Source organism: Pristis pectinata, chromosome 17, assembly GCF_009764475.1.
Source record: "Pristis pectinata isolate sPriPec2 chromosome 17, sPriPec2.1.pri, whole genome shotgun sequence".
NCBI classification, from domain to species: Eukaryota; Metazoa; Chordata; class Chondrichthyes; order Rhinopristiformes; family Pristidae; genus Pristis; species Pristis pectinata.
This window is the reverse complement of record NC_067421.1, coordinates 25,507,011-25,532,654: the sequence shown is the minus strand read 5'-3', so window position 1 is coordinate 25,532,654 and position 25,644 is coordinate 25,507,011. Positions and strand designations below refer to the sequence as shown.

Below are 25,644 nucleotides of genomic sequence, written 5' to 3'. Positions count from 1 at the left end.
CAGACTAAGGGATCAAAGCTATGAAGAGTTCTGTAACCAATTCATCCTCTTTTCAAATCCAAAGGGAATGGCATAAAAGAAACTTGTGAAGGGGGTTGTGGTAGGAAGGAGAGAGTGATGCAACTAGAGAATATGGGCTATATACCAATGCTCTTATGAATTCCTGCAACTATTCTCCATGCATCTAAACCATTTTTCATTCATCAAGTGTTTTAACAAAGTCTTCCCTTTCATTTTAGTGGATTCATTGGGTGAGAGTTTACAGTCAAAATTAGACAAAACTTTCCAGAATGGTGCAATTGGCAACCGTACTTAGTCCTACCAGCCCTGCTGATGAGCAATTCTTCAAAGGAGTGGGTGAAGCCCTCTTAGCAATTAGGATTCAGTGTTTTAAATTGTAGGACTATGGTAATAAAACTGATAGTTTGCAAAGGCAGGGTAGAGAGACCAATGAGCTTTTTGCTCCCTGCCCAAAACACTACGATATTTTTATGAATTATTAGCTAAATATTTCCAGTCCTTGGTCAAAGATTTTACTCATTACAGACTATAAAATAGTCATCATTTAATAGCAGTCAAGTGCTTACATCAACTGTAAAATTCCCTGCTAAAAAGCACCTTTTGTGAACCTTAATCATTGTCTGCACTTGTTTAGCTGTGTGTTTTGTTGGGTTGCAATATTCTCAAGCCACCAAGTGTAGATTGGACAACAGAAATAAGGTACATATGGAAAATTCAGGCCATGCTTTAATGGAAGTTAAAAGTAAATTTATTTCACAAGTACATCATGCATTTCAATTTAATTTGTTACCAGTTTACCAACCTCACTTGTAAGAGAATTCCAAATGAAAATAGTTCTTTCTTTAGTCAAGAAGTCAGAAGCATAGATCTTGCAAGAGATCACCCTGAAAAGGAGTAGAGGGCTGTGATAGGCTAATGTTCAAAACAACCAAGAAAGTCAGCAGGATAGAAGTACAGCCAAAACAGCAGAAGTCAAAGGAAACTCAGATCAAACTGTACAGGTCACATCAAGAACTCTGTTCCATTGCAGCTACCAAGAAACAAGAAAATGCAAGGTCCGAGTTAGTTGGAAAGAGGAGAAAGATGGACATTCTAGCCACAATGGGCATTCTTATTACAGCTACACAAGATAGTGAAGGCCATAGGCTCAAACAAAACAGAAACTTGGGACAGTTGTCAGGAAGTTGTTGACAAAATGTGACTAACATCCAGAAAGGTAGGTGCCTGTCCGTCCGTGTGTCCGATAAATTTAAATCATCCAAAATTATCTTGTAACTGATGAGATTTAGCAGAAGGGAAGAGGATAACAAAACAAATCCCAGTTAAGGCACCCAATTGTCTTACTAACAACACCTACAACCCTACCTCTCCACCACCACCTTCCTCTTTCATATACAGACCAGCTGATGGCCTCCACCGTTCAGGTGGAACCTCCATGCAAGGCACCACCACTCAGGGCAGATAGAACAGTACAGCACAGGACCAAGACCTTCGATCCACCATATCTGCATGCACTGACAGAGATGCCAATCTAAACTAATCCCATTGCCTGCAATGGTCCATATCCCTCTATATCCTGCATTCACGTGCTGTCTAAATGCCTCTTAAACACTTATATCTGCTTCTACCACCTCCACTGACAGCATGTTTCAGGCACCCTCTACCAATCTCCTTTAAACTTTCCCCCTCTTACCTAAAACCTATGCTCTCTAGTATTTGACATTCCACCCTGGGACAAAGACTCCAACTACCCTATCCATGCCTCAACATATAAACTTCTATTAGGTTGACCCTCAGCCTCCAATGCTCAAGAGAAAACAACCCAAGTTCGTCCAACCTCTCTTGCTAATACATTCCAATCCAGGCAAGAGCGTGACGAACCTCTTCTGCACCCTCTCCAAACTTCCACATCCTTCCTGAAGTAGGGCGACCAGAACTGCACACAGTACTTCAAAATGTGGCCTAACTAAATTTTATACAGCTCCAACACGACTTCTTGCCTTTTATACTCAATGCCTCAACCAATGAAGGCAAGTACACCATACACCTTCTTTACCACCCTATCCACTTGTCTTGCCACTTTCAGGGAGCTACGGATTTGCACCCAAAGATCCCTCGGTACATCAATGCTCCTAAGGGTCCTGCCATTTACTATACATTTTCCTCTTGCATTTGACCTCCCAAAATGCACCACCTCACACTTGTCTGGATTAAACTCCATCTGCCATTTCTCCACCCAAATTTCTTTTGACAACCTTATTCACTATTCACAACTACCAATGTGTGTCATGAAAGAATGTTAAAGAAATATTAAAAGGCAGGGTTAAAAATGTTAAAGGTTCATGCATTCTCAGATGAAATGGACTCCAAAAGGCTTGTCTTAATGATCCATAAATACGAGTTTGAATCCTGCTGACATCTGGGAATTTTAAATTCAGTTAAGTGAATCTGGACTTGAAAACCTGGTATCACTGACGGTGACCATGGAACTGCCAGATCGCTGTACATCCTTACACTGTCTGGCCTTTAGGCAGCTCCAGATACACAAATGAAGTCTATTATTAACTGCCCTCCAAAATGGCTTAACAAGCCACAGAGTTCTAGGTCAATTGCAATGGGCAATGAAAGCTGGCTTTGCTGTCCACAGCCCACGTCCCATGAGCTGGCAAAACTGAAAACTGAACAGGAGAAAAAAAAAACAATTCTTATGCATTTCATACTGCAAGTGGAGTGACATTTCACTTATTTCAATATTAAACATGTATCAGAATCATCAGCAGAAATTAATAACTAGCCTTTAATTTTCTTGCCAAAGAGACACCAGTGCTGGATCAATAGCACACTCCACCATTCTCCCCTCCTTCCAAAGAATGGGGTTCTGGGTCACATAAACTGGCAAATTAAAAGTGCGTTGGAGATAAAAGGGATACCCTTGGAGCTTGGACTGATCCATTATCCACTGTAAAAGGTACCAGAAAGTCGAAACTAGAGATTTGGCTACTAGGTATTGTGTAGCCCAAGACAAATCATAATGAAAACATTTCTTCAAAAATCAATGACATTCAAATTCATTCAACATTAAGCACTCCAAGCTTCTAGGTTTAGCTTGTGAATCGTAATGTTCAGCTCCCCTTCAAAAAAAAAATCGATATTCCAAAAAGTAAAACTGATCAATAGTTTACATGCATTCCCAATTTTATTAAAGGAAGATTTTTCAAGTAAATTAATGACTTTAAAATCTGACAAGGATGGATTTGGCAAATACAACAGATTTAACAGTAATTCATTAATCCTCACCACCAAATTTAAAACCCAATATGTCCTCCTAATCAAAGACTACAATTAAAGTGCAACTCCCCTGGACAGCAAGTCCAAATATATACGTGCTGTTGTGTTCTCTCTTGATTGCTAACCAGCGATCCTGAGGGAGGATTTTCTTCACTTCACCACCAACGGCCCATGCCTTCTAACAAAAACTCCAGAATTCACACCCCAAGCCTAGCTGCCTCATTCCAATTTAAAAGTCCTTCTTCAAACACGTGCCTGATTAAAGTTGTTGTTATCTGTCCTAATAACTCATGTGGTTTGATGTCAACCTTTGTTCAGCAAGTCTTCTATGAAGCACCTGACATATTTTGCACTTTAAAAGGTACAATGTGAATACAAAATGCTGTTGAGGATGAAAGGATATGGGCCCAACATGGGCAGCCTCCATGACACTCAATGTCCGGCCTCAGCCAAGAGGAACAGCCACATGTTACGAACCTAAGATCGGGCATTGTCCAAGAAACTCACTGACATAGGCAACTTCAGTTGATAACAGTGATATCAGCAACCCCCACACCAAAATAAATCACTCAATTTTTATCCCAGTTCAAAAGATCAGAATTTATTATTACATTATATCAGTTGAATGCAATGCTCACTTACACATCTCACTTTATAAATTCCACAAGGATGAGCAATTAGTCAGCAGGCACATGACCAGAGTCCAATTTTAGTACACTAATTATGAAGGAGTGATTCTGCAGAAAGAAGCTGGATTCTAAAGTATAAATAAAGCTATTCACCATTGGACCAGAGAATGGATGAAGCAGTTTCCTTCGCTAAATTATGGACAATGATAGCTATGCTCTTAATATACTCATATTGGAACCTGGCTCCCAAAATCACTTTAGAGAGCACATATATAAACCAAAGCTTGTCTATTTGCATATCACCCAAGGAAAAGTACATACAATTTATGTATGGAGTTCATCTCCTCTGAAGCAAATATGCTGCTTTTTTTTAGAAAGGTACTTAAAACAAATAACAAAGCTTCATTTGGAAGTTCAGAGGTAAAATCTGGAGGACATGCCTATTTTGTAGCCAATCTCAGGGGCTGAAAGATGCCAGATAGATAGCTAACCAGGGCCAGTTTGTAGGCGTCCTGTCAGCCAACCAAACCAGAGAGAGTTATAAAACATTTCTTGGAGCCAGAGGTTGCAACAGTGTTGTGCAGGCCACAGTATCCTAATCACTGAGGCAAGCTGACTGAAATTCACCCTTTTATAATGGGCAAGATGCCTGCAGATGGCCAACAGCTCATACAAATATCATCAAACATGCCAGACTCATCTGAGGAATTGGAATTCCTGGGATGGATGCAGGCCCACATGATGCCCATATCAATTATGGGGGAAAAAAGCCATTTCAATCCCTATAAGTTGACAGCAATGAGTTAACACCCATCAGACAAGGACTATTATTTGCAGGCTGTGTCACTTTGCACTGAATTAGTCTTATCCAATGACAATTTCTCCTTCACCCATTGAATCTTCTACCAGATAACATCAGTTGCGCAAACAGTCCACAAAACTTCATTAAAATGCTCAAGCAATGAAGAATATCACTGGATGAAAACAGTGCCCTTTCTTATCTGGGTTTAGTTCTTTTCACATAGACACCATAGTCAAAACAATTGTGAACAGGAGGGGAAAATGAGCCTCATTTTGTTATTGTGCACATTTCTGCAAATGGCATTTTGTTTGTTGGTAATTTGGGATCAGTCTCTTTGGGATTCTGGTGGGCCATCTACATATAAATTTAAAAATTAGTCTCAATTTATGATGCTCGAATAATTCTGAATTTAAGCTGTCAGAACTGCACATCACTTTGTAATATACATTTTGGTGAAAGGCTTGAATTATATCCCGTTCATGATGCAATTAAACACTTCACTGGAAATCAATGTAAAACTGATGAGCCCTGAAAATGGTGCATATGGTTTAGAACATTATAACATATTGCCTTCACTGGAAACCCTTTCAGTAGCAATTTAAATCTACTTACAGCTACTGCTCCTAATGGTAACCCTTCAGCAGATTCATGCAACATGATAAAAAAAACGAACATTTAAAAAAATTAGTCAACTACTAAATTGTCCATAATAACAGAATATTAGCCGAACAATTTGTTCAAACTACAGAGCTCCATTTTCCTCCAAGGATCGCAGCTTACAACAAATATTAAAACACTTCTCAGGCTACAAGAAGACTCGTTACAAAAACACCATCTGACAAATATAGTCAATCTACAAAAACACTTTCAAACCTTTTATTGTCAGGACCCAAAGTGACAGGTTGACTCTCCATCACTTCCGAGTCAGAACACAGAGCTCGAGCCCCACTGCAGAACTTTATCATAAATCAGCACACTTCATTTCCACATACACACATTGCCAGGGTAACAGCAGATCCCAATGAACATTACCAACTACATAGAGAGAGTGAGAACTCACCCCCCCCCCCCCCCACCCCACCTGACTGTCAAAAGGACAGAAATGTCCAACATTGATTAAAGAACAGATTGGTAAAGATTAGAACCTAGTTTTAAAAAAGGTATAAACAGCAATTGAAGATGCAACAAACCGACAACTTGGCCAAAAGTGGAGCATACAGTAAACTTTGCCTTCTCTGCAATGCATGAGAAAAAAAAATGCAGAGAGAGACTGGAGCTTCTAATAGGCCACAAGACCAAGGTAGGGTAAATACTGCTGGAGTTAAGAGACCAGAGATGACATAACAGAGGAATAAAAGCGTGCTGGATGGTTAATATGGACAACACTCACAACAGAACTGGAAAACCAAGAAGGGAGAAAAACAAAGCATATCAGCTTGGAAGATTTTCAGAAGAATCACATGACATTCAAACAAGATAGTCTAGGAATTAGAGGAGGAACCCAATCATTCCTTTATTTGGTGTTGCACTCACCACAAACAGTGAGCGAGAATACATCCTTTATTCCAGTCATTATAGAAGATAATTACAGCTCCTCACTTGATCTTTGACTTTTCACATTGTGACACAGTTCTTGCAGAACCTCGGGTTTGTTTTAAAGCCAATGAAGTATTTTGATGAACAGTCACCTGTTACAATGTTGCCAATTGGAACCTTTGATAAAGCAAGGTGGTAATGAGCAGACAATATTGGCCTGTTGTACGTCAAAATAGTTGTCATGGGATCTTTTATATTCAGCTGAGAAAACAGAAGGCGTCTCCGTTTAAACATCTTATCTGAAAAATTGCCATCTGACTGTGCAGCACTCCCCCACCAGTATAATGGAGGGACCACCTAGATCTTGTGTTCCACTCTCTGGAGAAGGACGTGAAGCCATACTGATTCAGAGGAGAGGCAGAACAGCATCGCTGAGTCAAGCTGATGGTGCCTACACATCAAATGATGCTTCCTTCATTTGAAGATCTGAAGCATCATCAGTTAGTCCTCCTCCTGAAATTAATTCATGATTGATAGCAAAGCCCGATTCAGAGTATGAAGCATGGGAGGATACTATACCAGTTAAATTACTGGATCAGCAATCTGGAGGTTAATGAGCTAGAAATATGAATCCCACCACTGCACTAGGGATTGCCAAGGACTGGGAAGAGGAGCTGTAGAGTTTTCTGGGAGCAAAGAGGAAGGCAGCACAGGGGCTCACAACTCCAGCAAACTGGGTTCATTCCTGATATCTGTTGCTGTCTGTCTGGAGTTTGCATGTTCTCCTTGTGACCACATGAGGGAGGAGAAGCAGAGTACAGGCTATAAAAGTAGTGAGGTGGATGGGCTAAAGTGCATTTACTTAAATGCAAGCAGCATCAGGAATAAGGGAGATAACTGAGAGCTTGGATAAGTACATGGGACTACGATATTGTGGCTATTACAAACTCATGGCTGACATTAGGGCAGGAATGGATATTGAATATTCCTGGTTTTCAGTGTTTTAAGAGGGATAGGGAGGAGGGGTGGCGATACTGGTCAGGGACACTTACAGCTGCAGAAAGGGTAGATAATGTAGAAGGATCCTCTCTAGAGAGAATATGGGTGGAAGTTAGGAACAAGAAAGGAGCAGTTACCCTCCTGGGAGTATTCTATAGACCCCCCGGTAGCAGTAGGGATACTGAGGAGCAGAATGGGAGGCAGTTTTTGGAAAGATATGAAAATAACAGGGTTGTTATAATGGGAGACTTCAGCTTTCCAAATATTGATTGGCACCTACTTAGTGCCAAAGGTTTAGACAGGGCAGAGTTTGTTAAGTGTGTCCAGGACGGATTCCTGACACAGTATGTTGACAGGCCGCCTAGAGGGAATGCCACATTAGATCTAGTTTTAGGTAATGAACCAGGACAGGTGACAGATCTATCGGTGGGTGAGCATTTGGGGGACAGTGACCATTGCTCCATAACCTTTAGAATTGTCATGGACAGGGATAGGAGCAAAGGGGACAGGAAGATATTTAATTAAGGAAAGGCGAATTATGAGGCTATAAAGGCAAGAACTTGGGAGTGTAAATTGGGATGACATTTTTGAAGAGAAATGTACTATGGAGATGTGGTCGATGTTCAGGGATCTTTTGCAGGATGTTAGGGATAAATTTTTCCCAGTGAGGTAGAGAAGGAATGGCAGGGTGAAGGAACCGTGGGTGATGAGAGAGGCGGAACAACTAGTTAGGAAGAAGGCGGCAGCATACATAAGGTGTAAGCAGCAAGGATCGGACAGGGCTCGTGAGGAATATAGAGCAGCAAGGAAGGAACTTAAGAAAGGACAGAGGAGAGCGAGAAGGGGACATGAAAAGGCTTTGGCGAGTAGGGTTAAGGAGAATCCCAAGGCTTTTTCCTCGTACGTGAAGAGCAGAAGGATGGCTAGAGTAAAGGCAGGTCCGATTAAAGACAAAGGTGGGAAGCTATGGAAGTGGGTGAGGTTCTCAATGAGTACTTCTCTCCAGTATTCACCAAGGAGAGGGGTCTTGATGATGCTGAGGACAGTGTTGGTAAGGGTAATGTTCTAGAGTATGTAGATATCGAGAGAGGATGCATTGGAGTTGTTAGAAAATATTAGGACAGACAAGTCCTCAGAGCCTGACAGAATATTCCCCAGGCTGCTTCGTGAAGCAAGGGAGGAGATTGCTAAACCATTGGTTAGGACCTTTGAGTCCTTGTTGGACATGGGGATGGTACCGGAGGATTGGAGGGTGGCAAATGTTGTCCCCTTATTCAAAAAAGGTAGTAGGGATAGTCCAGGGAATTACAGACCAGTGAGCCTTACGTCTGTGGTGGGTAACCTGTTAGAAAGGATTCTAAGAGATAGGATCTATGAGCATTTAGAGAATCATGGACTGATTAAGGACAGCAGGCATGGCTTTGTGAAAGGAAGATCTTGCCTCACAAGCCTGATAGGGTTCTTTGAGGTGGTGATCAGGAAGACTGATGAGGGTAGTGCAGTGGATGTGGCCTACATGGATTTTAGTAAGGCGTTTGATAAGGTTCCGCATGGTAGGCTTCTTCAGAAGGTCAGAGGCCATGGAATCCAGGGAAGCTTGGCAGTGTGGATTCAGAATTGGCTTGCCTGTAGAAAGCAGAGGGTTGTGGTGGAGGGAGTGCATTCTGATTGGAGGGCTGTGACTAGTGGTGTCCCACAGGGATCGGTTCTGGGACCTCTACTTTGTGTGATATTTATTAATGACTTAGATGAGGGGGTGGAAGGGTGGGTTAGCAAGTTTCTAGATGATACAAAGATCAGTGGTGTTGTGGATAGTGTGGAGGGCTGTCGAAGCTTACAGGAGGATATTGATAGGATGCAGAGCTGGGCTGACAAGTGGCAGATGGAGTTCAATCTGGAGAAGTATAAGGTGGTACACTTTGGAAGGACAAAGTCCAAGGCAGAGTACAAGGTTAATGGCAGGATTCTGTGTAGTGTAGAGGAGCAGAGGGATCTGGGGGTTCATATCCACAGATCACTGAAAGTCGCCTCACAGGTAGATAGGGTAGTTAAGAAAGCTTATGGGATGTTAGCTTTCATAAGTCGTGGGGTCAAGTTTATGAGCCGTGAAGTAATGATGCAGCTTTACAAAACTCTGGTTAGACCACACTTGGAGTACTGTGTCCAGGAAGGATGTGGAGGCATTGGAAAGGGTACAGAGGAGATTTACCAGGATGCTGCCTGGATTAGAGAGTATGGATTATGAGGAGAGACTAAGGGAGCTAGGGCTTTATTCATTGGAGAGAAGGAGGATGAGGGGAGACATGATAGAGGTATACAAGATATTAAGAGGAATAGATAGAGTGGACAGCCAGCACCTCTTTCCCAGGGCACCAATGCTCAAAACAAGAGGACATGGCTTTAAAGTAATGGGTGGGAAGTTCAGGCGAGATGTCAGAGGGAGGTTTTTCACCCAGAGTGGTTGGTGCATGGAATGCGCTGCCTGGGGTGGTGGTGGAGGCTGATACGTTGGTCAAGTTCAAGAAATTGTTAGATAAGCATATGGAGGAATTTAAGATAGAGGGATATGTGGGAGGAAGGGGTTAGATAGTCTTACATGTGGTTTGAAGGGTGGCACAACATTGTGGGCCGAAGGGCCTGTATTGTTCTATGGTTCTATGATTTCCTCCCACATGCCAAAAGGTGTGCTGATTGGTAACTGAATTGGTCACTGCAAATTACCCCTGGTGTAGGAGGCTGACAGGAGAATCAGGACGGAGTTGATAGGCATGAGGGAGAGAATTGGTTATAGGGAAAATAAGTGGAAGAATGGAACGGAAAGGTTTGCACAGACTCAGTGGGCTGAACGGCCTATGTGGCAAGAGAATACAAAACATAGTTACCACAAATTTATTATCAGATCACCTCATTAATGTACTCCAAGGAAGGAAATCTGTTATGGCAGCCTGGCTTGGTCTAGACTTTACTCAACACCCACCAATGTGATTTACACTTAACTGCTCCGTGAAATGGTTGAGACAGCCACTCAGTTTATGGGCAGTCAATGCTGGCTTTGCCAGTGCTACTCAGGTCCTGCAAAAGAAATAATTTACATTGCAGGTCATCATTCCTAGCCTCCAAGTTGCAACAAATGTCCACTTTCAGACTGGTGAAATAGTCCATAATGTGCCAACACATTGTTGATCTAGATATGGAAGTCAATCCATGATAAGGCTTAATCAATCTGAAAACTCACAAGAGTGGCTCAAAACAGCATATCCCTACCACAAGGCAGAAAACCTCCAGGCCAACAGAAGGCCAAATGTACTCCTTCCTACAAAGCAGAGCCCATCTGCCAAAAGATCCAACACAACTTAGTCCTGGATTTCAGTCAGGTCAAAAGAAGCTTCACTGGCAGAATTAGACTTCTTGACCACAAAGGAGAACCATGTGACACAATGTGTCCACAGATGTAATTTCATTGGTACATGGTTTCAAGGTAGTACTTAAAGCACACATTTAGCTTCTTTGCAATGGCTCCAAGTTACACTAGAAACTAGCAGACCATCCAGCTACCACTACAGTCTATTACTGGGGAGGTGATTTCACATCATCTCCCAATATCCCCACTCCACCAGTGCAGTCAGAACACCACGCCTGGAAGCACCAATCACTAAACTGTTGCTTATAGGCCAATATGTTGAGAAAAGGACACGCTCAAGGCAAATGAACACCTCATAGCCAATGACTTTCTACCAATGAATCTGAACAAAATTCTCCTCTCAAACCTGCTGACAAGCCTACAAATTAAAAAAAACAACCTTGAAAATTGCTGCGATTATTCAAAATTGCTTGAAACAGACGCTGCAGGATTATTCTACCTAATGCTGTCTCACACACAGTAAACAAGATGAATGTTAGACAATTTTCCCTCCATTCTCTTTTGAGAGAAATCCCTCATCTGCCTGGAATACATTTCCAGGACAAATTCCAAATGATGGATTCCCAGATTTCATGAAAGCCAGGAGCAGAACTAGAACAGAAGCCTTCCCGATATCAGTCACAGCAATGAAAGTGCTAACAGATTTCCTCTGTATCTCAAAATCCACATTTGACACTTTAAAATAAGAATACACATAATAAGCGGAATACTATTCCCAAGACGTTGGAAGCGAGTGCTAGACCAAATGACCCTTTCTAGTATTGAACTCCAATGCAATTACCAGCCTAACCCCTAGATTTGTATGCAACAATTTCAGCACGACCTCCACCTATACCAGTTAAAATAAGGCCACTGTGCAGATTTCACTTCTTCCTAGTGTACTAGTTTATTAAGACCAGCAATCTGCATACCTTCCACCACTTTTACCTTCTCCACATACAGGACTGGTCATGTGTAGTCCAGGCATCGAAGGTACCTTCATGAGACTTATTACTCATTGGCATTAATCCAAAAGGAACTATTTTGGCCATGAAACCAACAGATGATAGTCATTTGAAGACTCGTAAGCAACCACACATCCTCGATGAGGAGTGTAGTTTCCTAATCCTGCTACGTTTCTTTAACAAGCCCCTCAATCTCTCAAATACAAACATCAACTTTCATAGCAGTTCATCCTCATTCCAAAAGGATTTTAAATACTGTTTAAGGTCCTTTGCTTTTACTCAACTGTTGGTCCTTGCCTCGTTGTTGTTAAATTAAAGTAGACAACAGGCGAGCAGGTTGTAGTCACAATTTGCTAACTACCACCACAGGATGATAAACTCATTGGCTGCAATTTGCAAAAGGAGAAATAGGACCCCAAACATACAATGTGACCATGGTGTAAGCATTCATTGTTGAGGCAAGTAGCCACTCTGACATCAGCTATTTTCCTGTCATAATTCCAACAGCTCTGTTATTCATTTTTTGGAATGCGAACACTGCAGAGAAGCCCAGCCTTCATTGACCATCCCAAACGCCCTTAAGAAGGGCATGGCAAGCTGCCTTCTTGAAGTCCTTCTGGTAAAGGTACTCCCCCTCTGGGTGCTGTTGCTGCAAGATCTGGGGTTTAGATTCAGCAATGACAAGGGACTGGTGATACATTTCCAAATTAGGGCAGTGTGCTACTTGGAGAGGAACCTGGAGGTAGTGGCACTGTCACATGCTTGCTGCCCTCATCTTTCTTGATGGCAGGCACCATGAGTATGAGAGATGCTAGCAGAGTAACCTAGGTAATTAACTGTAATGCACTTTATCTTAGATGGTATAAATTGCAGCCGAAATGGTGAGGGAATGAATATTTATTGTGGCAGATTAGATGGGCTGCTTTGTCCTGGATTGCAGTGAACTTCAGGTGTCATTGAAGTCAAACTCGTGCAGCTAGCTAAGGTATTCTATTGCACACCCAACTTAACCCTTGTAAACAGCAAAAGAGAAAGCTCTGGGGACTCAGAAGGCAAGTTGCTCTGAAAGATACCTTTTCTCTGACCTGAAGCCCCAGTAATTGTGGTTAGTCAACTTGAGTTTCTGGTCAATGGTGTTCCCCCAACTCAGGATGTTAATTTTGAGAGGCTTGGGCGACGGTAATGCCGCTGAGTATTTTGGGTAGCTGGCTGGACTCTCTTGTTGAAGGCCCTTACCTGGCATGTGTGCAGCATGAATGTTACCCGACACTTACCAGCCCATGTCTTGGTCTTGCTTCACCTTCTGAGTTGCAGCGAATGGAATTGAACATCAGTGAACAATCCCGCCTCTGTCACTGAAGGAAGGTCATTGTTGAAGCAGCTGAAGAGGGTTGATTTTAGGACACTACCCTGAGGAATTCCTGCAGTGCTGTTGTTGGACTGGGACAGTTGACTGCCAACAACCACATATTTTGTGCCAGGTGAGTCTTCAACTTCGATGCCCAATAAGCTTTGTTTTAACCAGGTGGCACACTTGGTCAAGTGTTGCTTTGGTATCACTTCATTTCTAAAATTTAGTCCATGGTCTGTGTTTAGACACAAGGCTCTGATGAGGTCTAGAACTGAGTAGCCCTGAAAACCCACAATGGACACCAGGCAATTGGTGACCAAATGCCTCTTGATAGCAAGTGTCTCTTGATAACAACTTCCATCACTTTGCTAACAAGAATAGACAGATTGAGCAGTAATTAGCCAGGTTGGATTAGTCTTGCTTTTTATGTACATATCTGGGCCTGTTTCCACATTGTTGGGTAGATGCCACTGTTGTAATTGGAAGTGCTTGGCTAGAGATGCACACAATTCCTGAGTGCAAGTCTTCAGTACCACAGCCAGGGCATTTGTCTGGTCCCATAACTTTGCGTATCCCCCGTGCTCTCAGTTGCTCCTTGATATCATGTGAATTGAAGTGGCTGAAGGTAGGCTTCTGTCATTGTGGGGATCTTGACCAGAAGCCAGGCTGAATCAGCCACTTGGCATTTCTGATGGAACCCGGTTGCAAATACTTCAGCCTCATTTTTAGCACTCGAATATTGGGCCCCGTCACTGTTGAGGATGGGATGTTCTCGGAGCCTGCTCCTACAATTACCCGTTTAGTTGAGCACCACCAGTCATCACTAAATATGGTAGGATTGGACACTTTGATCTAGATTGGATCAAATGGGAAGCAAAATCAAAGGATTACAGATGCTGGTAATCTGAAATAAAAACAGAAAACAACATTTTTATTTCAGATTCCCAGCACCTGAACTTTGATTTTAATTTACATTTGATTTTGGGGTCACTTGTTCAGTCTATGACATGCTGTTTAGCAGATGTGGTCCTGTTGTGCAGCTTTGTCAGGTTGACAACTTTATTTTTAGGGATACCTGGTGGCACTCCTAACATGTTCTGCATTCCCACTGAAGCGTATCGATGCCTTGGCTTGACTGTAAAGACAGTGAGGGAGATGTCAGGCCATGATGTTTGAGATTATAGAGAAACACATTTCTGGCACCGTTGCTGGTCCAGTATTTCATGGATGGTTTTCACTGGCATATCTCTTCACAACCTCTGGAATTTGCACAAGGTAGCTACAGATATCTCCAAAAAGGAGATAAACTCTTAAAACCTGCTAAAGTATTCAAGCAAGAGATTTCATTCCCTGTGGAAAACTGCAACTTATTGGATTCAAGGCCTGTTCTGACCCTAGCTCCAGCTGCTTACACCTATGCACCTCCTCCATTCCTATGACACTTAATTTTACTCATTTTCCCCCATTGTCAATTCCATGGTATGTTACTGCTCCGCCAGCCATCATAATGTTCTTTTACCCTCTGTTTACTTGGTACCTCCCTCACATCTTCCCCTGACCCCTGGTTCCGTCCCTTCACCTCTTCTAGATTCCACCCCTCTCACCGCCTTCTCTTCCCTACTGCTTTCTATAGAATGCCGGACACCCCCCTCCTTTGACCGTTCATTCAATGCATCCCAGGCCTCTCTTCGCTCGTACTGAATGTACAATCTTTCTCCATCAGTATTTCTGGATGGAGCACAGAGATGAAGAAAGATTTATTTCAATTAAATGCTCATAGGTTAGCTGAAACTCAATGTCTACTCTAGGCAGGGATAGGTCAAATCTACACTAAGGTGTCACAGTATTTGGGATCATTCAAAATTCTTCTGTGAAACTGCAGAGCAAAGCACAAGCTTCTCTGAAGATAAAACCTCTCAAGGAATTCTAATCCATCGCCACCACCACTAGCTGGACAAGTATACCAGATCGGTCGTAGACTAGGCACCTATCAGCACAGACCAACTGGCTCACGGTGGATACTTTAAGAGCATCTTTCAAAAACCCAAACCTCTCCCACTAGACCCGACCTCCTTCACCAGAACACAACATTCTAAAATGGTCTCAAATGCAGAGTGAATGAAAATCAAACCCAGTCCATCTCTTTACAACAATCTCCGTAGGTTCCCAAGTATGTATTTTTAAATTGAGGTTTCGGAAATTCTTGTACACACAAATTCAAAATCTACCCTTCCTTTGGAAAAAACTTTCAAATTTTCCAAATGAGCACTTAATTTTTCCAAGTCAGTTTCATCATTCAGTCAAACCAAACAATTCAAACCACAGCAATCTATAACAGCACTCCTTATGGTTACTACTTTTGTTTACAGTGGACACTCCACAGTCTTGTCCATTATTGTGTCAATCCAGCTTCTTAGTTTTACCATTTTTAACTAATGAGAAACTATGAATATTCTAGCAGAATGACTTTAAATCCAGGCTATCAAACAGTTTTGTTAATAAATAGAGTAGCTTTCCGGGCAATGTAAAAGCTGATCTCAAGGGTAATTCTGCAGCATCACTCCTGCTGAGATAACTGCTCCAACAAAACTATTGAAATGTTGAATACATTACATTTCCGAGAGTGCCATGGTGAATCTTGGATTAACTCAGTGCAGAATGCATCATCTATTATGAGATGCCATGTTAGCAATTACAGGACACACACACCCCTTGGGTAGACAGGGGGTCAGTCATCCCTCTCTATTAGGTTCACATCAAGATTAAGAAATAAGTTGTTTCCCTGGAGCAAAGGAGGCTGAGAGGTGACCTGATAGAGGCATACAAAATTAAGAGAGGCAATAGATAGTCAGAATCTCTCTCCACATCCCCCCCCCCCCCCCCCCAAAGTAGGAGCATCAGAAACATAGCTTAGTTTTAAGGTTGAAGGAAGGAGTTTGCAAAGGGATCTGAAGAGAAAGTTTTCTCTTAAAAACAGAATGGTTGATATCTGGACCACACTGCCAGAGGTGGTAATGGAATCAGATACAGTCACTATGTTTAAGAGACATTTGGACACATATCCTTCTATTCCTATTCAAGTATGAATACGCCCAACCTGCAATAATCTTAATTTCTGTCCTCCCCAAAGACTAGATACAAAAAGTCTCAGATGTCATGTAGCAGGAAGGGATGGAATGTTCCCTTGAACCAACAGGGGTAAACGATTCCTCTTGCAATTTTGAATGGACTGAGACACTTTCTCAGCACAAATTCATTCCAAGAGTTAGTGGGAGCACCTTTTCCCTCTGTGGTCGTGCTCCTGCCTAGTTAGCAACTGGTGCAAGCACTTGCACATCATTATATGCATGTAGCAGTATCTGAGGCAGTGGATCAGAATTTGGTGAAAAAAGATAGTGTGTAATACAAGAGGCAGCTCCAGACAAAAATTTACTAGCAAGGCTTCATGATAAAAATGCAAAGGAAGGCACATGCTGAATAATATGGACTAGGACAGTATCCAGCAAAGTAGTCCTTTATCAGACTCAAGGTCTGTCATGTACCTGAACGCATGCCAGCAATTCACAACAAGACAAAGCTGAAGTGGCTTCAAAACCATCTCTGGAATCAGCACCCAAACCTTTGGGGATCCTCACTGGAACCCTGTAGCCAGCCATGATATTTATTCCTTCCTGGGAAGAAGGATCTAAAAGCTGTAGGTTATAGCTTACAGGTTACAAGATGCATCAAATACTGTTACTGGAGGGAAGTATCAGCAAAATTCTTGAAAAGAGATACAAAACTCAGCAATTACATGATCATGCTATATGTAAACTGCAGTGTTCCTTTGGGACTAGCAGCAGAGTAAAGGCTGGGCCGTTCATGGTCACTGAGGTAAGCAAATGGTCAGTTGCAATGTTTTGGCCCATTTTATTACACTATGTGCAATCCACTGCCCAAAGGATGGAGGATTCATCCAACAATGTGGGAACTGGATGAAAACAGCAAGGGGACAAAGTTGCCCTGCTGTGGATAAAGAACAGGGGAGTGGCAAGATAGTTTTGGAAAGCCAGCAGCAAGGATGGGCTAAACAGCCTCTGTGTTGTATTATTTTAAGATTCTATAGGTAGACAGGAAATTTTGTTAAACAGCCCAGTGAAGACTTTAGATACAAAAATGATCTCCATCATGATGCATAAACCTTTGGTCCAATCCCCCAATATCACTCTTCAACACAATGAAAAAATCATTGAACCATGCAGCAATGAGCTTTTAATTTGCTTAATAGCCTTTGTAAAGCATGTTACACCCACCCAGAGAAGCTGGGGGAGTACTTCTCCAGGATCTCAACATCTTTATTGAAATTGTTTCCCTATGAGATCAGAGCGACTTATTTCCTGCTTTGCCTTCCCCCAAGCCCCACCCTGACCCAAATAATGGGGGTGAATTTGGGCTGTGCATGTGTTTCATTATTTGGTTGGTCCACTATACAAACACAAACAGCTGCATATGTGATCTTGGCATTTCAATTGTTGTTTGGAAAGCCTCAGGCACTTTAGTAACAGGAAGACCACTCCCAATTACTGCATTTGTGCACAATTTATCATCATATAAAAAGGAGAAAAAGCCACGAATCCCAAAGTGCCTTTCAAGTTTATTTCAGTACAGCCACGAAAAGTTATTTATCAAACATGGATATTAGGATTGCAGGACAGAAACAACAGCAGGAGTAAACAGATCTTTTTAGGACTGTCAGTGCTAGGTGACATGGGGAAATCAGGGCTGGCCCCTCAAGTATTACAGCCTATATTATGGGTCAATCAGGAATGCCCACATTGGTGCCCAAGCTAGGTTTGGCCCACAGCAACACTCGGCTTGTTCCATTAATGACAGCCCCTCAAAGAAACATTCTGATTTCTAGCACACTCAAGGCCCAAGAGCTCCTGTTATTGCAAAAGGCTGCAGATTGCAGAGGAAGTGAATTCCAGAGAACCTTGCGTGTGAGAAGCTGAGGAATTCAACAGCAAGGACTGAGGGGTTGATGTTCAGCGTATTCCTGCCACGGGAGGGGTGGGTGATGACTCCTCAGACACTGAGGCTCAAGTAAGGTCAGGCCTCAACCTTCCAAATAACACTTTTCCACAATCTATTGGTCCTTATATGCACAGTAGGATTTTTAGGACATCTAAAGAGAGCAGTTTCAAGGGCTTCGGTATGCTGGAGCATTACCCCAAGGACGTGCCAGCAACAACTTTAATCCCGTCTCTGCTCCAAATCTCCAAGCTCACTATATTGGGTACCTATAAGCACCTTTAATGTAATGAATCATCCCAAGGTGCCCTCACAGGAGTGATACTAATTGAAATTTGACACCAATCCTTGTAAGATGAAGCCAGGTGAATAAGTGCCAGGTCAGAGATCATGAGATAGACTTTTTTGAATACCCAGGACGTGGACGATGTGTTGCCACTTCTGCTGTGATGGAAGATGAACTTGCATCTCCGGATCATTGGTTCAGGCTCTGGTTTTGACCAAGATACAGCCAACAATGGAGCAGTGATGAAAACCAGGGATCTGCACTAGATCAGGACTGAAGGGTCGAGCAAGATGAGCAAACAGCACAGAGGTATAAATTCAGGCAAAAAGAGGCAGAGGGAGGGATATAGATTTGGGAAGGACAACCAGAAAAGTAGCGAGTCAGAACCACGTCAATTAATTGCAAAAATAACAGACAATTATCGGGTTAAAAAATTACCTACCATTACTATGCTGCCTAAGGCTCAACACCATTGCCCATAAATGATCATGCAGGCAGAGATTGTGCATAATCTTAAGATTTCTTCCTAAGAATATTTAAATAGCCATTGCTGTTCATTTATTATTAATTTTAGCAGGCAACGATAAGTATTTAGCCATGTAAATCTTGTTGAGCAGTTGGCCAAAGGGAACAACTCTATAATCGATTACATGCTTTCATCCTTTAAAATACCCTCTATTCCTTTGTCTGCATCACCATGGTTTGCCAGCAATTTAAGAGAACAGGGAACATCACGCGAGGTTATCTTGATGTACGATGTGTATTTTAAAAAATCTGGATTTATTGTTTAATTACTGATATGAGTGATAAAGACAAGGATGTTCAACAACATAATAGTCAATTTTCTTCAACAAGTAATTCCTGGTGTGAAGCACTTTGGAACATCGATGTGATAAGGTGCTCTATTAATGCAAGTACAGTCAGTCAATCAACTTCACACTAGTCAAGGTAGCTAAGAGCGTTCTCTCCTCCCCGAATCCTTACCCAGTCTGCTGAGAAAACAATAGAAAGGAAAGTGGCACTGAGCAGAAGAAAGCCTGCAGTGCCCAAGTGAAACATGCAAAGCAAGAGACATGGGATCAAATATCAGTCATTAGTTACAATGGAAGGATGTGACATTGACTGAAATTTTATGTCACATTGGTTGAGACCAAGAACTAGAAATTTACATTTCTATTGTTTTTAAGCAGACACAAAAGGGAAACCAGTAGCAGAATGCACAGAGGAAATTATTACAAGGTGAAAAAAAACATGTTTTTACTAACTGTGCTACTCAACCCATGTCCATAACATGATAGACTGTTGAAGAGCAGGCACAAAAAAAAATCAAAGATCAGATTTATATGCAATTTTGAAAATTGTGGTTGTAAGATTTGTAACCAGCGTCTAGGGAATCTTAAAAATTCAAAAAGGTAGACCAGGATAATACAAACAGATGCTATCAGAATGGGAAGATGTTTTGGCCATTGTTTCATTGCTGTACAAGGATGGATGATGGATGGCACGGTAGTGCAGATTCTGGGTGGCCAAAATGGGAAATGGTGTCCAGTTTATTTTAGCTGGAGAGCACCTTTTTTCATGAACAAGAAACCACTATCATTTATCTGTCAGTCTTTCAACCGAACTACTGCAAAACTAGTGGCTGCAGGGTTTTGATGACGTTCAGCAAAACTGAAGCTCATGTTTTACCTGCTCCAAGTGCAGACAGGAATATATCCAGAACGAAGCCAGCTGCAGCCCTCTGGGCACATCTGGCTGATGCCATAGTGTCCATCAGGAATGTGGTTTCCAGCACCCTAGCATGAAAGAACCATAGTTGCAAATGATGGATCTGCCCTTCAAGGCCCATTAATGACACAGATTTGTTAGCTTAATATCAGCAGCAGCCTAGACTACTGCAGAACTGCCCGATTCAGATATTAGATTACAGTCTGCTGTGGAAGGAGAGCTGGTAACAAACTACACCAGGCACCAGTACTCTATATTAATGGAGCACAATTCATTCCAGGAAGCTGTCAACATGGGTACACAACATATGCACATTCCACTAGTTGGAGGCAAGACCTTCAACGGCAGCCGGGTGGCTCTCTGCAATTCAAACTATGGTATGTGTCCAAGGTCAGATGTACAAGCTGGTCACAACTTGACATCTTAAGGCAGCTGTTATTTCAAATCCCAGCATTCCAGCTGATTCCTCATCAGATGTCCACCTTCAGTGTAATGGCAGAGCAGAGTTGCTTACCTTAATGCTCTAGACTTCCCACACTCAGGGATTTTATCATCAGTTAATCAATCCAGGTCAAGTGAGAGGCACACTGAGGGCTGGCTTGCCCCTCAACATGCCCAGTATTGAGTCAGAGCCGACTTTTCGAATAGGCATCTTTGCCTCTGCCCATTTAATTTTGATCTCATCCACAGCTGAAACAAACCCACCCATCAAATGCCCTGAAATTCAGAGTCCACAAAAACAGTACAGACACATACTCCCATTGCAGTTCCAATTCTCCAGGGTCCCCAGGCACAGATAGGAATCAAGAAATGGGCAGCTTTCCCTATGAATTCTTATTTTTCTTTTTAAAAAAAAGGAAACAGATTTTCCTGTGGGCCATGAAGTGGTCTTGGGACAACAACCCATCATACTCACTGAAGAGCATTTCTGCATTCCACTGTGCTACAAGTAGTTGAGATGCCTTTGGGAGATTAACACCACCATCAAGCCTACAAGAAAGAGTACCCCAAACCTCTTGGATATTCTGCCAAGACATTCCACGTTCATCTTGCACAACTTAACCCAACACATCACTAACAAAGAATAACAACAACTACTCATCTTGTTAAGACATTCCAAATGGTCTCTCATTCCCCCGGTAGTCAAAGTACATCTCATACAAAATCTAATATTTGACTACCAATCTCCAGCTTCATAAAATCTACATGTGGAGGCAAATTAAAAGCCTTATAAAAATCAAGAGCTATTTAAATGGGATTTCCCCTCAGCCTTACAATGGACTTGAATAAAGCTACATAGAGCATCTTCTCATTGTCTGTTGCTTTCAGGCTGGTCTCTGGGCTTCCATCATACCCAAGATCCATGCTGCAGCAACCTGGGAAAAAAAACTTCAGAATTGTGTATAACAGTGAAATTCTTCAGAATGTGTGGAGCTGCTGTGATCTCCCTCTTTTAAGATGTACTCTAAAATGCAGAATTATTTTCACCAAAGAAACTTCAAGTTACATAGAAAAATGCTGCTGCTGGACTGGAAATTAGTACATTTCAGTTAGAGTGAAATGGAACAGAGCTCAAATCCACCTGCTGGAATAAGGGCAAATCGAGTAGCACCCAGCAGGGGGAGGTATTTGAATATGAGATGGTAAATTAGGAGTGCAGGTAGTGTATTGAAGCCAGGTGTTTCTGAACAAGTAGGAAGATAGAAAAAGAAGATTTAAAAAGTAGCGTGTTACAAACATTGAAAGATGTAACGTAGAAGCAATAGGGGAGAAGTATACAGCAGAAAATCAAAAAGAAAAAAGATTTGGGATATTGAAAAGAAACATGAAAGCAAACCAGTCACCAAAAAAAGGAGCAATATCAAGGTTATTTTTTTTAAATGTATGAGGAACAGGACAGCCAAAGAAGGGATGGAAACCTGGTCAAATCTTCTTCTTGAGCTGGAGGTAATGCTCAAGATGCATATCAAAGAATTTTGTTCTGTTCTTCTGCGGACAGGTGAAAATATGGGGGGGGGGGGGGAGAAATAAATGGATTAGAGAAGTGTGGGAGAACGTTATTGCTCAAAAAAAGAAAAAAATCATATACAAAAGTCATTATGGCTATCAAGGTGTAAAAAATCTCCAGTGCCAGATGGTATGCATTGCAGAGTACTGAAGCTTGCCGTGACATAAAGAGCTTATGTATTAGTACACATTTTGTCCAAGGAGGGCTGGGATTATGGCAAATGTTCAAAAAGTGAGGGGAAAGCCTGGCAAGTGCTATGTGGGTAAGCTTCCCAGATGCAAATTTCTGATGTCATGTTTCTTATGGCCTGACTTGTCCACAGGCATCACATTTTGCAAATTTGCAAGGTAGAGCACACCTAAATTTATGGGATGGCTCACATGTGGAACACTAGGATTCAAACCGGATGAATAAACATAGAAAAATGCAAGGACAATTTAATGAGCTTAAAGAATGCAGAAGACATTTTATATAAACAATCTCAGAAGTCATGGTAATTGAGATAATAGTACTAAAAAGGGTTGCAACTATGTGGAAGGTGGCCATAATGCAGGAGGCAAAGAGTAGGGCCATTTTAATGTTTTTCATGTTAGCAGGCTATGGATGATGGTGGCAGGATGATGTACCTCAGCAATCCGTGTCTTCTTTCATTTTCCATTTATTTAAATAACAAAGGTGGTACCGGATGGATTATTTCAAAAGTTTGATAACTATATCAAATGAGGGTGCAGAACAACCTGTGAAAATATAGGAAATTAGAAGAGAGCAGCAAGAAGGCACCTACCAGTTCAATACAGAGAAGTATGAAGCAGTACATTTAAGAAGAATGAACACTGGGGGAAAAAAAATGTATACCAAAATGGATCAGATTGCGAATAGATTAGAGGAATGAAAACAAATACATAATTCAGAGTGAAGATGCATTGATTTTTAAACTGAATGGGCAGATAAAAGCAATACAAGCAAAATTGCGATTCTCGGCTTTATCCACAGGAACGCTGGATACAAAAGCTAGGAAGGTGATATTGGGGGAAGATGATAAAACTGCCTTTGGTTGCTAGTTCTAAAAGACAAAGACATTGGCTGCTGGTCTTCTTAGAGTAATAGATGGTAGAAGATTGTTTCTCGGACTGGAGGCCCATGACTAGTGGTGTGCCTCAGGGATTGGTGCTCAGCCCATTGTTGTTTCTCATCTAGATCAACGATTTGGAATGAGGATGTACAAAGCAGGGTTAGCAAGTTTGCAGCCAACACCAAAACAGATGGTATTGTCAACAGTGAAGGAGGTCATCAAAAATTACAGGGGGACCTTGATCAGCTATGAAAGTGGGCTAAGGAATGGCAAATGGAGTTTAATTCAAGTGCGACATGTTGCAATTTGGGAAGACAAATGAGCGTTGAACTTTCACAGTAGGGCCCGGGGGGGGGGGGGGGGGGAGGTGGTATTGGATGTTGTAGAACAGAGAAACCTTGGAGTTCAGGTACACGGCTCCCTTACAGCAGAGTCACAGGATGACAGGGTGGTGAAGGTGGCTTTTGGCATGCTGGCCTTTATAAGTCAGGGCTTTGGGTATAGAAGTTGGGAGGTTTCGTTGCAGTTGTACAAAACACTGGCAAGGCCGGATTTGGAGTTGTGTGTTCTGTTTAGGTTACCCTACTATAGGGAAAATCTTGTTAAACTGGAAAGAGTGCAAAAAGGATTTACAAGGATGCTGCCAGGACTCGAGGGACCGAGTTATAGGTAGAGGTTAGACAGGCTAGGATTTTTATTTCTTGGAGCAGAGGAGACTGAGAGATGATCTTATAGGAGGTGTATAAGATCATAAGGGGCATAGATAGGGTGAATGCAATCAGTCTTTTTTCCAGGGTTGGGAAATGAAGAACTAGAGTATGGAGTTAAGATGAGAGGCGAAAGATTTAATAGGAACCCAAGTGGCAACTTTTTTGTTTTAAAAATGCAGATGTATATGAAATAAAGTGGCCAGAGGAAGTGGTTGAGGCAGGTACAATAACAACATTTAAAGACAGTTGGACAGGTACATGGATAGGAAAGGTTTAGAAAGTTATGGACCAAACGTGGGCAAATGGGACTCACTTGGATGGGCAAGCATAGACCAACAGGACCTGTTTCCATGCTGTATGACTAAAAGTCTTGGAGCAGTTTATCTAATTTGCACATTAAAGTGACTGCTCTTCAAAAATAATGGCGGAAAGAAAATAGTGAAAAAAGGGAAGATTAAACAAGTGTTCTAAAGCATCTCCTCATCCAAGTCTGCCCACTTTAGTGATCCGGATAAACACATGGATTATAATTTGAGTTGCCTTGATCTAAACTAACACAGTACTGGGGAAGTACTGCACAGCCGGGTGGTAGAGTGAAACTAAACCCAATGTCTGCACAGGTGGAAGTAAAATCTGCTTGGCACTGATCAAAGAAGAATTTCTTTTAATGGCCAACATTTCTCCCTTAACTAATACTACCACTGAAACAAGTTAGTTGGCTATTCATCTCAATTGTTTACAAGGATTGTTGACAAGGATTGTAGGCATATTTGCCCAATTAAATGTTGATTCCAAAAAGGTACGCTACAAAAGATGTTAAATCAAGTTGCAAGTGAAATAAATGAATACGATTATCTGGCTCAGGGAAGTTTGAACAAAAGAAATGATTTGTGATGGTGATCCAAAACAAAAATGTCTCCAAGTATTCAGTGTATGAAAAGCACAATAGTATTAAAAAGTGCAATCTAGTCCCAGTTTTTCCCAACATTCTCTGTATACCATCAGACTGAAATGCCAGCTGCAAATAAAGAAAATACGAAACCAAAAGCGTCCATCTTAAAATCTCAAAAATAAATGGATCAGAGACTGTAGTTTTTCCAGGGATTATTCATTTTGCTCAGCCTTATTGATTTATTAAAAAGAAAAAAAGGTTCATGTAGCATTAATAAGAGCAAGATATTTATTGAAGCAATGATGTAATAGGTGAAGAATGTGTGTTATATAGTTCAGGTGCCATTACACCATGCAGTGAAAACAGATTAATAGTGTTAGATAAATCCCTCGAGACTTATTAATATCCATAAGATTAACTACACAGTTATGGATGAGATGTCACTGCTGAATTGAAGGTGTTTATATGAAGTGCATGTTAAACAATATCAATTGCATTACAGTCTACATTTTGGTATTAATATCCCAATTGGAAAAAGTGCTAAATTGAAGGATGTGCATCTATAGACTGGTTTTTGTACAAAATAAAATTTAACAAGCAACATCACCACTTTATGATAAATCGGTGCATTGCATTTTATGGTGAGAATATGTAAACTTTCACTGTTTAAAACAAATAACTATTTCTTCACCACAGAAGGCAAGTGAATAATAATTTTTTTAAAATCAAAATCTGCATCCAACTTCATTTGATGTTACAATTTAGCATTTATTTACATTGCACTATTGTTTCTGTAACTGTTTTTCTTAAATCATGAAATAAAATGTTTCTTTCAGAGAATCATAAACCTCTCTCTCTTTTATGGACAGCAACAAATTTTCAAAAAAATCCAATGAAGATACCTCAGCCTGTTTTTCAATGTACCCACTGCTATTAAGAATTCTCGA

At 41.5% G+C, this 25,644-nt stretch overlaps 1 protein-coding gene across 1 annotated transcript in view; it reads right to left on the bottom strand.

The window, feature by feature from the left end:
- cux2b (cut-like homeobox 2b) overlaps positions 1-25,644 on the bottom strand; it is a 235,300-nt gene that overhangs the window by 138,189 nt on the left and 71,467 nt on the right. The gene's annotated exons all lie outside the window — the stretch shown is intronic.